At 51.7% G+C, this 15,063-nt stretch overlaps 1 pseudogene; it reads left to right on the forward strand.

Moving 5' to 3' along the window:
- Window positions 1-15,063, forward strand: part of LOC101662716 — a 138,330-nt pseudogene that overhangs the window by 1,045 nt on the left and 122,222 nt on the right.

Below are 15,063 nucleotides of genomic sequence, written 5' to 3' on the forward strand. Positions count from 1 at the left end.
AAGGAGCGCTCGAGTTTCCGAGGGACATTGGAACGCCGAGCTGTCCGTCACGCGCTCATCTGCATATTCGGGCGCCCGCCCCCTCCCCGCTCCTCCAGCTCCCGCCGCCGCCCGGCCGCGGCCAGGGGAGGGGCGGGACGCCGGTGGGGGAGGGGCGGCAGGCGGCGGGGAGGGACGCCCGGCTTTTGTGGCGCAGCCGCCTTGAGCGCCGCCCCAGCCCTGCGGCCGAGGCCCGGCCACCAAGCCCGGCCACTAGGCGCGGTCCGGGGCGCAGCCCCTTGTACTCCCCGCCTACTCCCAGCGCCCCCACTCGCTACCTCTGGCTGCCACCTCATCGGTTGCCCAGCGAGGGCTCCCCCTCCCAAGCAGCTACCCCCAGCCGCCCCTCTCCTCCCACTCCCCCGCACCGACGCGGGAGAGGACGCCGCAGTCCGGCCCCCGTGGGCCCCAAGGCGGGACGCTCGCTGGTGGCTCCCCTTTCCGCCCCGAGGAGCGCGGCCCCCGCGATTGCTCGCCCAGGCCCAGAAACGCGCCCGCGAAGGCAGGAGTGGCGCAGGTCGGTGGCAAAGCCTGGGCCACCTTGGGGTGGAGTACGTGGGTTTCGCTTCCACCGAGCTCGGCTCCACCTCGTGGCCCAGAGGCTCCGCGCCTGGCTGCGAGTTCGATTGCCTGGCCGGTCGTCCCGCGCCCCCCAGCGTGTCCCCGCAGGCCAGATTTGGGGTGCCTTCCCGGCAAACTGCCTGGCGTTGCCCGAGGGAGAGTTTGTGCCCCGAGCGCGCAGAGACGTGGGGCTTCTCCGCGATGGCCGTTTCGTTACTGGAAGCGTCTTTGCACGCACCAACCGCGCTTAGCCCAGGAAGCCGCCCACCAGAAATGTTTGCATTTGATTTCATTTATTTTTAATAAGATGACGCCTTTCTTTGGATTCGTGTTGACAACACATTTGGGGACCCAACTGGTACTGGACAGACTGCCTCTGGCTCGAAGTGCATCTTCGCTGCCGCCTCTGCCTGTCAAACAGAAGGCAACTGGCAGGTGGAGGGGGCCAAGTCGACAGCACAGGTGGCTCAGGTAACGTTTGGGTCGCGCCTAGCAGGGACCTGAAGCTAAGGGACAATTTTGGTATCCAGGTTCCTCAACCTCCTCCCCCACCACCACCACCACTATGCTCTTTGGACCAGACTCTCCCACCCCCCCACCCCCACCCCAGGGTCCAGCAGAAGGCAGTGCTAGTAGTACAGGCCTGAGGGGACTAGGAAGGGGCTTCAAGGTACCCTTGGGGAGTTAGGGAGGGGGGCGGGGTCCGAGCTGGTATCTGGTCCCATGGGGCCCCTGACTCACCCAACAGGTGTCTCCCTAGTCCTGGGAGACCTTGAAGCTGGGGACCTCAGATAGGGAGTGCATCCTTCAGAGCCAGGGCTGGTGGGCCTAGGTTTGCTGGTTCTTGCACCCATCTTCCCCCCTTGCTCTGCCGCAATTTGTGGGGCAGCCTCAGATATTTCTTTCCTGGTGAAGCCTTGGAGAGAGTGAGTGGGTCCTGCATAGTCCCGATGTCCGGAGGCGGGGGGGAGGGTTGGGGGGAGGGGATAGAGGCTGTGTCCTGGACATAAGGCTCAGGTCAGATGGATGAATTTGCTGCCACCCTAGGTCAGGAGGATTGGTGACCAAAGGCAGTTTTCTTTGCCAATTGGGTTGATATTCCAGAGACCCAGGTAGTGTCCCTGCAGGTGGTCACCACTGCACCTGCCCCACACACCACTGCCCTCCTGCAAATCCCATCCCCCCACCCCACTTGCCTTCCTCAGCATCTGCAATGTACTATCCACGCCCATTCACACACACCCTCCTCTCCCAGGAAGACCCCCAGACAGCCACCCCTGGAGCTCCACCTCATAGGCCTCTTCAAACACTGAGGGTCACTCAGAACTCCTCCCCTCTCCCAGCTTGGAGGGTCTTTCCCCCCCCTCCCCCAACCCAGTTGTGGTCCCAGGAAGACCCTCTTTAGTTCCCTGACTGCATTTTCTATCCCTGGTGGCAGATTTCAAAAGAGAGACCAAGGGATGAGGGAGGAAGGTGAAGGGGACAGGGAAGGGAGGTGTGAAGAAACCTGCCACTCTGGTGGCATCTTCACTTACAGCCTATTTGGTCTTCTGGGGAAGGGACCAGGCAGGGACGAGGCTCCACATGGGAATAGTATGTTGGTCACATTTATTAGGACAGATCAAATGGGAGCATTTTGAGGTTGCTTTTAATCAGAATAATTTAAGTGAAAACAAGCCAAAATAAAAACTGAAATGAAGGGTGTAATTTTTGCCACCTGGAGGTGCGTCCCCATATTTCCATAACTAAAGAGCACCTCCTGCAGTCTTCATTTGCATTGGGGGCTCTTCCCGAGTTCCCCCCACCCCACTTACTCTCCCCTGGAGGCAGAAGGGGGCTAAGAAAAGAAAACCAGAGTTCTGACCAAAATCCCCAGAATTTGAAGCGGAAGGTAGGCTCTGGGTACAGAGGATTTGGGCATCAATTAAACATGTAATCAGCCAAGTCCATGTGGCACTGGAGGGTCCCCTGCTGTCCGGGAGGCGTCACAGGGAACTGTGCCCTTGTGTCCTAGGTCTTATGCTGGATTTGAAGACGCGAGTGTGTGTGTGTGTGTGTGTGTAGTCACACTCCCCTCCCCCAGCTCCCCCCTCCAGCAATTAACTCCTTCACCGAAATCTAAATTTTCCATACTGCTGCCTGCTCGTAATAAAACCGTCTACTCTGCACTATTAAACGGTGGAATCGTGCGCCATGCCGGTTTTATTGGTGGCAACTGTGGCAAATTAAAACGTCTCCTGGGGAACATTCAAACTTGCTCTCGGTACCAGGGAGCGGAAAGCTGGACCTGCGTTTCCCTTTCCAGCACCTCTGGTTTTTAAAACTCATTCCCCGCTCACACAGGTTCCTCTTCTCTCTGGACTGGCCCAAGACGCTGCGGAGTGCCGAGCGGCCTGGGTTTGCCTCGCGCCAAGGCTGGGGCTGCGCGCAGATGCGCGGGCAGCGGACAGTGGATGGTGGCGCTTGGGCAGACGGCTGCCGGGTCCTGGAGCGGGGACTGACTAACCCGGTACTGGGATGGGGCGCTGAGGAGGGTAGTGTTCCAGCTTCTGGAACCGGCCCGCGTGGGGTTGTACACTTTGCTTCTGCGACTTTGCCGCGGCCACCTGAGCTGGGGAGGAGGACGGACGTGCCCGCAGAGAACAATTGATGGATAATTGCCCCGAAAGGGTGGCCACTTCTAACAACGACCCAGGCCTCGCCCATGTGTACATGATTTGTTTAAGAGAACGAGGAGGAGAAAAGAGTTTACACTGATCTATTTGCTTTTTCTGCGTCGCAGGATGAGTCTTTAAGGAGTGAGGTTTCCCTCCGAGGCTAAACGCTGAGCTGAGAAATGTCACAGGGAAGGGCTTCTCTGGTCCAGGTCATCTTTGAGACCATGCTCGCCTCAAAAGCTGCCTGCGCGCCCGCTAGACCCAGCGGTGTCCTGGGGTTCTCAGTCCCTCGGCAGGCAAGGCGGCGAAGAGGCCGAAGTCGTGCGTGCTGTGCGGGCTGCGAGGTGGCGCTGTGGCCCGCGGCTGCCGGCCTAGTCCCTGGCACCTGTGGCCCCAGCGTTCTGGTCCTGAGCTGTGGAGAAGCGGCCGACATCGCGGTGCCTGATACCACCTACCCCTTCCTACAGTCCGTTAAAATTAAGAGAAAAAAATTAAAAGATATAGGAGCGTTTCACTACAATGGACACTGCACCCACGCCTGTGTTCACTTTCTCCCTACCTCCAGCCTATGATTACAAGGGTTTTCGAGGTGAATAAGGACACTTTTGGGGGGTGGGGGGTGTCAATTTTATTTGCCAGGATGATTACATACATGCACATTTTACCTAGATTCCATTAAATAAGAAAGACTTGCAAATGTAAATAGCTTCAATGTATCAATTCGTTCTATTCAGAGCACAGCGTCCCTTTGGAGCCAGGGCTCCCCTCCAGGGTGTGCACAGAAGAGTCAGGCAAGGAGGGGGGGGGCAGAAATAACAAGTCAACTTTTGCAATTTCTCTTTTCAGAGGAGGCAAAGGGGAAAAAAAGCAGTGAAAAGCGTCGTTAGGGGTTGTACAATTTTTAAGCGGTAATGAGACATTCGTCTCCCCGTTTCCTGGTCTCAGAGTTTTTAGAAGCGAGTTGGTCGCCAAGTGAGTTTCAGAAGGCAGGAGATTCCCAGGCGCTCAAACAGGCTCCGGGGTCCCATAACCGTTTCCCCGTAAAAAAACGAGCACCCAGGAGCTCCAGTGGCTGCGGAAGGAGGAGGGCCCCGTGACAGCGGACCCCTTTCTTGGAATAGGAGGGTGCCGGGTTCTCCTGGAGAGGTCCCCACTGTGCCAAGACACATGGGTGAGTCCCCAGGGGACACAGGGTCCAAACTGGCCTGGACCAGAAAACATACACTTCTCAAATATCCCAAGACCCGTGCCCACGCGGCGCCACACTTAATCTGCAGGCCCCGAGTTCCCCTTTAGGTCCAGGCCACCTGGGGTCGCTTCTGTTCTAACTGCCCAAGGGTTGACATTGGGGTGGGGGTGGGGGTAGAATCTCTGACTCCATTGAATGCAATGCCCTCCAAAGTGCTTCCTGAAGTTTCTCCGGGCACTGGGCTGGGAGCGGCCCCTCTCTGAAAGTGTCCACATCTTCCCCACCAGACATCTGTCCTGCTGGAGTCTGGCTCCCCGGCTCCCTCTGACTTTCCTCCCAGGTCCTAGCCCTACCGGCCCGCTGGCCAGGGTCCGGTCTCCAGGTCCTAGGCCCCCGCAGAGGCTGAGCTTAGCCCCTATGAGGCCGCGGGCAGCCCCTGATCTCGGGGAGGTTGGCGAGTGGACGATCAGGGATCAGCCTAGGGATGACAGAAGAGAACAAGGAGACTGTTCCCTGAGCCGCGCAGACCTCACCACTTCCTTCTTAGCTTGTCATCAGGCATTTTAGGTAGACCAGCTGTTTGCAACTCCTCCGCAATTTTCCCTGTCCTACGCGCACAGGGGGAGACGCACGAACGCGCGCACACGCACGCAGACCACCGCTCTCCGAGACGAGGGCGCACGTCTTCGCGCTGGACGCTCTAGGTAAATGGAGACAGATGAGGAGTGGCCGCTAGACTTGATGCTGCTAGGCCCTCTCTGGGGAAACGTAGATCCAGATGCTCCCTCCCCCGGGCCTCTCTGGAGGCTGCTCCCTTAGCTCAAGTTCTCAGCTTTGAGCACCTGCACTCACTTGCAAGGTGGGGGTGGCGCCCAGGCTGAGCTCCCCAAGAAACTGGGAGAGGAGAGCGCTGGGGTCAAAAGAAGCCTAAGGACTGTGGGGAAGAGGGCCTCCTTGCTGGCCAGAAGTCCCTGGGAAAGAAGAAAACTTCTCTGCAACTCCACCCCCACCCCCTCCCCACCTTCTAAGAGTTATTTTGTGAAACAAGCAACACTCTACAGAGCCTTTGTCTGGGTCAATGGTTAGTATCCTTTGGACAACCCTTTGCTCTGCCCCTGTACCAGGAACAGCTGCCCAGGCCTTCAGCTTGGCCTCACCTGGCCATGTGTCCACAGCCTCCCCTGCCCTCCTCCAACGTCCTGCACCTGAGATTGGCATAGCCCAGAGGAGCGGGGTTACTTTATAAATAATTGTTCTTGTTTCGTCTTTAAACACACACAGTCATACACACGCTCTCACACCACCACCACCACAGTGGGGTCTGGAGAACAGGGGGAAATACATACAAGTGATTGAGTTAAAAGTGAGAAGTCCAGGTGGGAAGAAGGTACGTGGACCCTAGTTCGTGGTAGGGTGGGGGGTTGGTATTTGTCCATATAAAGAGCTCTGTGCAGGATTCTGACCAGGAATGGGGGAGGACCAGCCACCCAGAGTGAAAGCTGGTCCCAGAGAAGAGGAAGTCATTCCCAACAACCCCATGCAAGATTGTCGAATGGGTGTATCCTCATGGCATCCTGGCAGGGATATCCGGAGACCCATCTCATCACCCACCCACCCACCCACCCAGAAGGCCCAGGGCTTGAGGGAATGGAAACTCTCTCTCTTCCTGCCCTTCGAGAGGTTAAATCAGTGCCAGCAAAGAGAAAGCCATGGGTCCACACCTCCAGACTATCGCAGAGAAGGCACACAGACCCATGGCCATCTGGACAAGGAGAAGCATGCCACTGCTGTCTGCCATCCAGCAAAAGCAGAGATGGCCTAAGTGGCCATCCCTTTGGGATGACTATTCAAGGTGACCGTGCGGCTCTGAGGTAGAAGCCCTGGTGGTGTAGGGGTTACATGTTGGGCTGTGAACTGCAAGGCCTGTAGTTCGAACCAACCAGCCGGTCCTCCAGAGAGAGACAAGGCTTTCCACTCCTGAAAAGAGTTACAGATTCAGAAACTCACAAGGGGCAGTTCTACCCTGCCCCGTAGGGTCACCATGAGTCAGAATGCCTGCGTGGCACTGAGGGCTTGAGTTTTTTCCTTTCTTTCTTTCTTAGTTTGATGCCATGCTGTATTTTCCCACAGTTGGCACGATCTCATACTCATGCTGAGACTCTCCAGCACTGGCTGTATAGCAGTCCCACTGCTTCTCCACATAGATACCATGGACACCAACTGCATTCTCAACCTTCTTTCCTGACTTGGTCCTGCCTCATAGCGTGACCTCACAGCCGCGAAGTTCCCCCCCTAAACGTTCAAGGACCCCACACAGATAGTTCAGGAGGGGGGTTGCTGGTTAGGGCAGCCATTCCCAACCAGTGAAGCTCAACTCCTGTTTGCTTTCCTGAAGACTTCCAGGGATAGTTGGGATGTGAGGCTACAAGAGAGTCTCGAGACAGTATCTGCAGTTTCTTCCAGCCTCCACAGTTCTGAACACGTTGTATTCCGGGAGAACTTGGCATTCTATTCTGCACCTTCTCCCTTTGGATCAGGACTTTTCTGTAGAACCTTCTCTCAAAATGCTCCCCAATGGCAGCTGGGCGCATCCAGCTCTGCCGGTCTCCTGGAAAAGGAGGCGGTGGTGCATGGGGGCCATTACTACGCATTCCCCCTTCTCCTCCCATCCCAGCCCTCCTGCTTCCTCTCTTGCTCCAGGGGAACAGAGAGTGACTACTGCCCCTTAGATGGCTGTCTTGCTCCAGGGGAACAGAGAGTGACTACTGCCCCTTAGATGGCTGTCTACACACTTTTAAGACCTCCATTATCAGGCAACCAACTAGCAAGGACAGCAGTGGTCCTAAACACAAGATTAGGCCAATTGATTTTATGGCATCTAATTAAGCACAAGCTTCCATGAAATCTTGACCCTAATCCAGAGAAGCCAAATTCCTAGAGGGGTTTGGTCGCACCTCAGCAGCCGACTCACAGCTTTGTGTTGATGTTATAAACATATCTTTGATGACATTCGCCCTTTCAACTTTTTTAACGGGAAAGACTTCGGTTTGCAAGTTAAAATCACGGTATGCACTGACCTTTAAGAGCCATGGTGGCACGGCACCGGGGCAAGCCCTTGGCTTCTGATGAGGCAGTTAGAAGCCTCCTGTGCATGTGGAAGGTGTGGCATTTCTGTGTAATCTTCTATAAAGATTACAATCTTGGGAATCCTATGGGCCAGTTCTAATCTGTCCTGTAGGGTCGCTACAGTGGGAGAGAGACGGGGAGGTGGACTCTATCAAGAGTTACACGCTTGGAAATGCACAGGGATGGTTCTACTCTGTTGTTTGGAATCCCTGGGATGTTAGGAGTCCCGGGTATATGCTGGGCTGCTCGAAACCGAGAACTGCTCCATGGGAGCCAGAGGAGGCTTGCCACTCCTGCAAAGAGGCACCGGTTCTGAAAACCACAGGAGGAGTTTGACCCCGTCTTATGAAGGTCACTGTGAGTCAAAATCGACTGGAGGGAAGTGAAAGAAGTCCTGAAAGAAAAGAGCCTGGGTGTCATAGTGGTTCCGAGTTGGGGGGCTAACCACCAGGACAGCAGTTCAAAACCACCAACTGCTCTGAGGGAAAAAGAGAAGGCTTTCCACTCCCACAAAGATATGTGGTCTCAGAAATCTACAGAGAGTTCTACTTGTCCCGTAAGATCACTATGAATTGGAATTGACTCGATGGCAGTGAGCGTGGTCAACTGTGTTTGTTTGGTCCCAAGAGAATCCGTGGGGAAACCTTGTCCCATCCACCCTATAGCCCTGATATTGCCCCTTCAGACTTTTTAGGGTTCCCCAAGCAAACAAAACATTTAAAGGGAATGCGATCTGATTCCCTCAAAGATGCCCACACTGTCTTTTCGATATGGTGTAAATCAGCGAGCACAGGAATCCTCGGGGAAGGGTGAGAGCGGTGAGAGCGGCGAGGAAGCACATCGACCTAAATGGGGGCTATGATGAGGAGCAGTTTGACATGTTTGTTTAGTGAAGGTGCCGAGGATTTTAGAGCAAAACTTCTGTATTCGAACCGCATACTCACAAGACGCAAAACTCCCCGAAAATATACTTTGTGAGCTCTCTGCTTCTAATGCTCTACGGTGCGAGCTGTCATCATTACCCAATGACACTGGCACTTGGGGCCATGTGGCTTCATCTGCACATGCGATGAGCACAAACTGATGTTCTTCGTTTCTGCTGGTGTTGTTAGAGTCACTGATCTGTCCAGTCTTCCGGTGTTTCCGCTGTAATGCTGTCGTCAGGCTGTGTTGGACTGTGACCTGGAAGGTCCACAGTGTGAAACTGCCAGCCACAGTTTCAGAGGGAGAAAGGTAAGGCTCTCTGCTCTCATAAAGCATGCCCATGTCAGGACCGCCGAGAGGGCGATTCTATCCCTTCCTGTCAGGTCAATTTTTAGGAGTGGCCATGGGCTCTGTGGCAGTGCGTTTGGAGAGGTTGCACTATCTGTGAACTTGTCGTCAAAGACTTTTTTTGAGGACGAAATAGAAATTAAGGGGAAAGAAGGAGAGAAATTAAAAGAGGCATCCCCTCAATTACTCAGCATGTTGTCATTAGTGTTGGCTTTTGTGTCGACCACACTTAAGCAATTTGGAACTTGTACTACACGATGATTAAAGTGGATAATAAGTATTACTGACGATTCCATATGGTCTGGTGGGAGCGGGAGGGGGACACCTACCCTCGTGTCATGGGTGGGGCACACACATGTATGCCTTGCCTCATCCTCCTTACAAGTGATGGGCTCTAGGAAACTGAAAAGAAGATGAGAGCCAGGACAGAGGACAGGCGAGAGGATGCAGTGCGGAAGAGCTGTAATTCAGTAAGGAGAGGAGAATAGAGCTGGTGGCTCCGCTGGGCATCTCCCAGCCCCAGCACCCAGCTCACTTCGCTCCCAGGCCAGAGCTCCCTGGCTTCCTGTTCTTCAGTCTCCTTAGGGAACAAACAAACAAACAATTGTTCTCTGCCCTCAGTCAGTTCTCTAAACCACAGGCAGAGGGACCTTTGCAAATGCTGATCCGCTGAGGTCTTGCACATGGAGGGGAGTTAGAGCACCTGAGCAGGCTTCCTTCTGTGTACGTATCTGGCCATATCTGTCATGACCTCTGCCCTAGGTAGTACAGGGCTGAGTTCCATTGGGACGGGGTGACAAGCACCTCTTTTCTCCACCTGCATCAAGGAGGGGGCTAGGGCCCTCCTCTAGGCAGACCAGCCCACCTTCCTGGCAGCATCTACAGGTGGCATAAGTCAGTCCTGCCAGCCTAGCCTCTCTCAGTGATCAGAGGGGTCTCTTGTTTTACTTCCATCCTCAGCTTGTTCAGAGCCAGGTAGGGAGGAGGGCCTGCTTTCTGTGAGCCAGCAACATGTCACCCAAGTCTTTTTTTTTCTGCTAATGTGGCCAGAAGCCTGGCCCTTGCAGGACCTGCTCCTTCCTTTAGCTGTTGTACCTCTTTTGCCCTCTAGCCTGGGCACTCAGCCCTGTAGCCCTTCTGTACCCTGTAACTAGGCTCTTCCTAAAAGCCACTTGCCCAAGTCAGCCCAGGCCTGTCCAGACACGATTCCTTCTCATTCAGGCTCTGTCCACCGCTTCGGCCCGAGAGATACTGGTACCATGGTGCCACCCCTCTCTGCCCTGCATCCTGTGCCCTGACTCCGCAAAGGGGAGAGAGGCAACTGCGGCATGTGCACCCCTCAATGCCTGGCCCTATGTCCTGGATGTAGTGAGTGCTAGCCATATATGGGAATGGAATCTAAGGAGGAATGACCGCTCTTCCTGGCTGTTTACAATGACTTATAAAAGGCAGTGCACGCTGAGGGGGGACAGAGCCAGAGGTGTGTCAGGACTACTGGCTGACAGGGCGTCACCGGTGGGCTGGTGGATTCAAGCTGCTGATCTTGTGCTTAGCAGCCCCGGGTGTAACCACTACGTCACCAGGGCTCATTGGAAGAACACTACAATCTGACTGTAAAAATGGAACGGAATAGCATTTTGTTGAAAAAGTAAACAAGTCCTGAAGTTGGCCACAAGCCCCAAAGCCTTACATTCTTTGAGGAAAGGAAAAAGAAGTTTCCATTTTTGCATTTGAAAGGTTGGCCAAGTTCCCCAAACACAAAATAGGTGCTTGGTACAATCAATTCAATAAATCTTGAATTTTTGGTAATGGAAAGCTTAATGAAAGGCAAAAATCAACTGTGATGACATTTTCAATAAAAATTTAGAAAGTGGAAAAGAAGCATAGTGTCTCAAAAGTAAATTAGAAACCATGGGGGAATGGAGACAGTAGTTGGTTAAGATGTGAAAATAATAATAATAATTTGTCATTTATCAAGGGGTCATGAGGGGGAAAGGAGGAGGGAGGGGAAAAAGATGAGCTAATATAGAAGGCTCAAATAGACAGTAAATGTTTAGAAAATAATGTTGGCAACAGATGTCCAAATATGCTTCATACAATTGATGTATGGGTTGTTATGAGAGGTGTAAGAGCCCCCAATAAAATGGTCTTCTTAAAAAAAAGTAAATTAGACTCCAGTAATGTTTGGTATCTGACAATGTTTTGATGCTACAAAGGGAGAAAGGCCATCTATCAAGTTTTCGGTGGCTAATACCTCAGGAGTGGACAGCTTCTTCCTCTTCACAGCCTGGTCTTCGTCTGTAACCACTGCTGAAACCCGCTGGTATTTGCAATACCAGTGACATAGCTTCCAGCAGCACAGCAACACACAAGTCACCAGAGTGCGACAAACTGAAGGAGAAGTAGTGACCAACCAAAAAAAGAGGAAGATGCTTGACAAAATAGATTGACTCGGCAGCTGCAACCAGGGACGCCAGCATAGTAACAATTGTGAGGATCCTGCAGGACTGGGAGGCATTTTGTTCTAATGTACATAGCGTCTCTATTAGTCAGGACAGGCTCAACAGTACCTAACAACAACAACAAAGTTTTGTACACATAGATGAGTGCATGATAAAGTGTCTATGCAGAGGCATGCACTGTAGAACAGCCGAAAACATTCTGACCAAGAAGGGTAAAGTAGGAGGAATCGGTCTATCTGATGTTTAGACTTACTATATAGCTATAACAATGAACAGAGTGGGACAAAAGTAAAAATACAGAAATAAATCCACACATCTATGCCCAACTGATTTTTGATGAAAGTATAAAAACAAGTCAACAAAGGAACCTTTCATAAGAGCAAAATTAATCTCGAATGAAGCCATACACATCATACAAAAGTGAACCCAAAATGTATCACGAACTTAAATGCAAACTTATAAAATGTTTAGGAAAAGGATGTAAGGGGGAAAAAAAAACCCAAACACTCCCAAATCTAAGGCTAGGAAATGAGTACTTAGATTTTACACCAAAAGCATGACTTTGGGTTGGGCGCAAAGCCCTGTTGACGTAATGGGTTATGCATGAGGCTGCAAGGTCAGCCATTTGAACCTACCAGCCGCTCCTTGGGAGAAGACTCCAGAGGGTGACTATTCCCGTAGAGAGTCACAGTCTCAGAAACTCACATGGGAACTTTTACTCTCTCCTATCAACTTGCTATGAATCAGAATGGGCTCCACGGTGGTGAGTTTGGTTTAGAGTTTTTGAGTTTCCATAAAGGGAACATTTGATACATTGAATGGAATAGAAACTTTAAACCAAAAGCTACAGCCTGGGAGGCAATATTGGTGAGCCACTACTGGGGCAAGGACTAGTAAGTATTATACCTGAAGAACACGCAAACTCGGGGACACAAAAACATTCCAAGTGGAGAATGGACAACATGCATGAAGAGACATCTTTCCAAACAGGATGTGCGGATGGGAAACAGCACATGGAAAGTTTTCTTGTCGTGACAGGGTTTGAGATGGGGGTGCTTATGAACCAGAAAAGGGGCATATGCTAGAGACAAAGAATGGGAAGTCAGGAGGTGCCCATTCCAGGTGGTGGTGAGGACCTGATGGTGCATCGGGAAGTGACAGGCAGTTCTGAGTGGCCAGAAGGAAGTTGAGAAGGAAGAAGAGAAGAGTGGGGTGTCGAGAATGGCAGTCAGTCCCAGCCCATGTGGAGCCTCCATAACGCCTAGCACTTTGGGCCTTCTTTTATGGATCAGGGGAGTCTGGGAATGCTCTGAGCAGGGAACATCAGTAGTTGGCTTGTTTCTAAAACACACACACACACATTCATTGGGATCTAATTTACATACTTAACAGGCATTTAAGTTACCAGTTAATGATTCTGAGTATACTTACCCAGTTGTGGGTAGCCATCATGAACTAATAGTAGAACACCCTCTCACCCCTAAAGAGACAGAGTGTACTTTTGTCGTCAATCTCGCTCCTCACATCTAGATTTTGATGCTCACTAGTGCACATTCTGTTCCTGTGCATTCCCTTTGGGACATGTCAGGTAATACATGTTCTTCTGTGTCTGCCCTCTGTCAGCGAGCATGCAGTCTGTGAGATCACTCAGTAGCTGGACAGTAGATGAACTGTAATAAGCATGGGTGGCTTACCATCTTCCCTCTACAGAGAGAGACCAACTCCGGCCGGCTACTCTGGGCCCTCACAAACACCCTATCCCCAACAACTTTTTTCCAATGGGGAGAGACTCACTCTTGCATTTCTAGGGCACCTATAGAGAGCCCTGGTGTTGTAGCGGTTACATGTTGGGCTGCTAACCACAAGGTTAGCAGTTTGAAACCACAGCTGCTCTGCAGGGAAATGTGAAGCTTTCTACTCCCGTAAGAATTGAAGTCCTGGAAGCCTACAGGGGCAGTTCTACCCTGTCCTACAGGGATGCGGTAAGTCAGAGTTGACTCAATGGTAGTAAGTTTGGTTTGGGGTTCATAGGAAACAAACTGATATTGGAAAGGACAAAATATTCTGGGTCCGAATGAACATACTTTGGACATATTTTCAGGAGAAGCCAGTCCCTGGAGAAGGACGGCATGCTTGGTAGAGGGGCAGTGAAAAAGAGGAAGACCCTTGATAAGGGGATTGACACAGTGGCTGCAGCAATGGGCTCAGACATGAGAGCAGCAGTGGGGTGGTGCAGGATTGGGCAGTGTTTTGTTCTGTGGTTCGTTGGTTGGCTATGAGTCAGAAGCAACTTAACTGATCTAACAATAACAAACCACATAGCAACAATTACAGCAACTTCTAAGAAGCAAGTGGACACGTTATCAAGTGAGATTAGATCCTGGAGAGGTGAGGATCGACTTGGTGGCACCTCACAACAGCCACAGCGAAGAAACACTCTAAATCTCCAAATACAACTGATGACCGAGTGCGGTGCACAGATCGGGAAGACATTTCCACTCGGGCTTGATGGAGCTACTCACAATGCTGGGGGCCTTTTTTGAGATCTAAACACTCCAAGTTATCTAAGCTGTCCATGACTTCTTCTTGAAGTTTGCCAAGTGAGCAAATCACTTCCGGACCCTTAAATAGCTTAATCCCCACTGCCCTCTACTCTGGAGAGGGTGACAGGTAACGTGGGGCCGGAGGACATGACAACAGGCTTGAACTCTGTTAATACCTTCGTGACTTCCTGAATGGGCAGAAGGACCAGCGCCCAAAAAGAGCCGACAAAATGTACTCACTGCCATGAAGTCGATGCCGTCTGCTGGTGCACTGGTTACACATCGGGCTGCTGACTACAAGGTCAGCACTTTGAAACCACAAAAACACTTTTTGGCAGAAAGATGAGCTTTCTACTCCCGTCGCGTGTTAGTCTTGGAAACCCACACGGATAGTTGTTTTCAACAAGGAGCTCTTTCTTTTCTTCTGGGAGCCACTGGCAGAATCTCCCTTCTGACCTTTGAGCCTTTTCTATCGCTGTCTTCTAATCTGAGTATTGCTTCTGCTTTAATCCAAACAGAGTTGAATTTGATTTGCTTTGTCCCAAATTTGTTAGTCTAATGACACAGCGAACTAACTGAGATTCTTCTTCATAGAATCATTTTTGCTGCGCACACAAAGCTTCCTTCCGCTTGTGTGTGTGTGTCTGCACAAACACACCTCAGCAGGTGCGTGTATAGGTTATCAAAATGCACAAGCATTTATGTGTATGTTAGTTGCCTAGGAGCATTGGCGCGCAGGTTCATGGAAGGGAACTGTGTGTGTGTGTGTGTGTGTGTGTGTGTGTGTGTGTGTGTATGCGCTGGTGTGTGTCAATGTGGAAATAAATCCTTCATTCCCCTTCTCTCTTCTCCTGCCACCCCCATCTCCACATCAATATCTTTATCTTATTGGACCTGTTTCTCTAGAGAACACACAGAAAGCAAGCCTCGCCTGCCTGTCACTTTATCTCTGAGAGATAGTAAGTTCTATCAACAGGAAGTCCACGGAAGCCCTTCACACCTCCTCAACCTCCTTGACAGGTATGGCCACTAAGTGTGTGCAGCCATAGGAAGGCAGACTTCTGCTACAGTTACTGTATTGTTTAAATGTGGTTTAAATGTGGTCACTTAGGCTTCTGATACAGTTACTAAAAGGGACTCAGTGTGTAAAATTGGTTAGTTAGCATTCCCAGTGAATTCATACTTCTTCAGAAATATGAGGGGATGGTGTGTGT

This window comes from Echinops telfairi, unplaced genomic scaffold, assembly GCF_000313985.2.
Source record: "Echinops telfairi isolate 266 unplaced genomic scaffold, ASM31398v2 ScPeMD7_7469;HRSCAF=8507_1, whole genome shotgun sequence".
Taxonomy (NCBI): domain Eukaryota; kingdom Metazoa; phylum Chordata; class Mammalia; order Afrosoricida; family Tenrecidae; genus Echinops; species Echinops telfairi.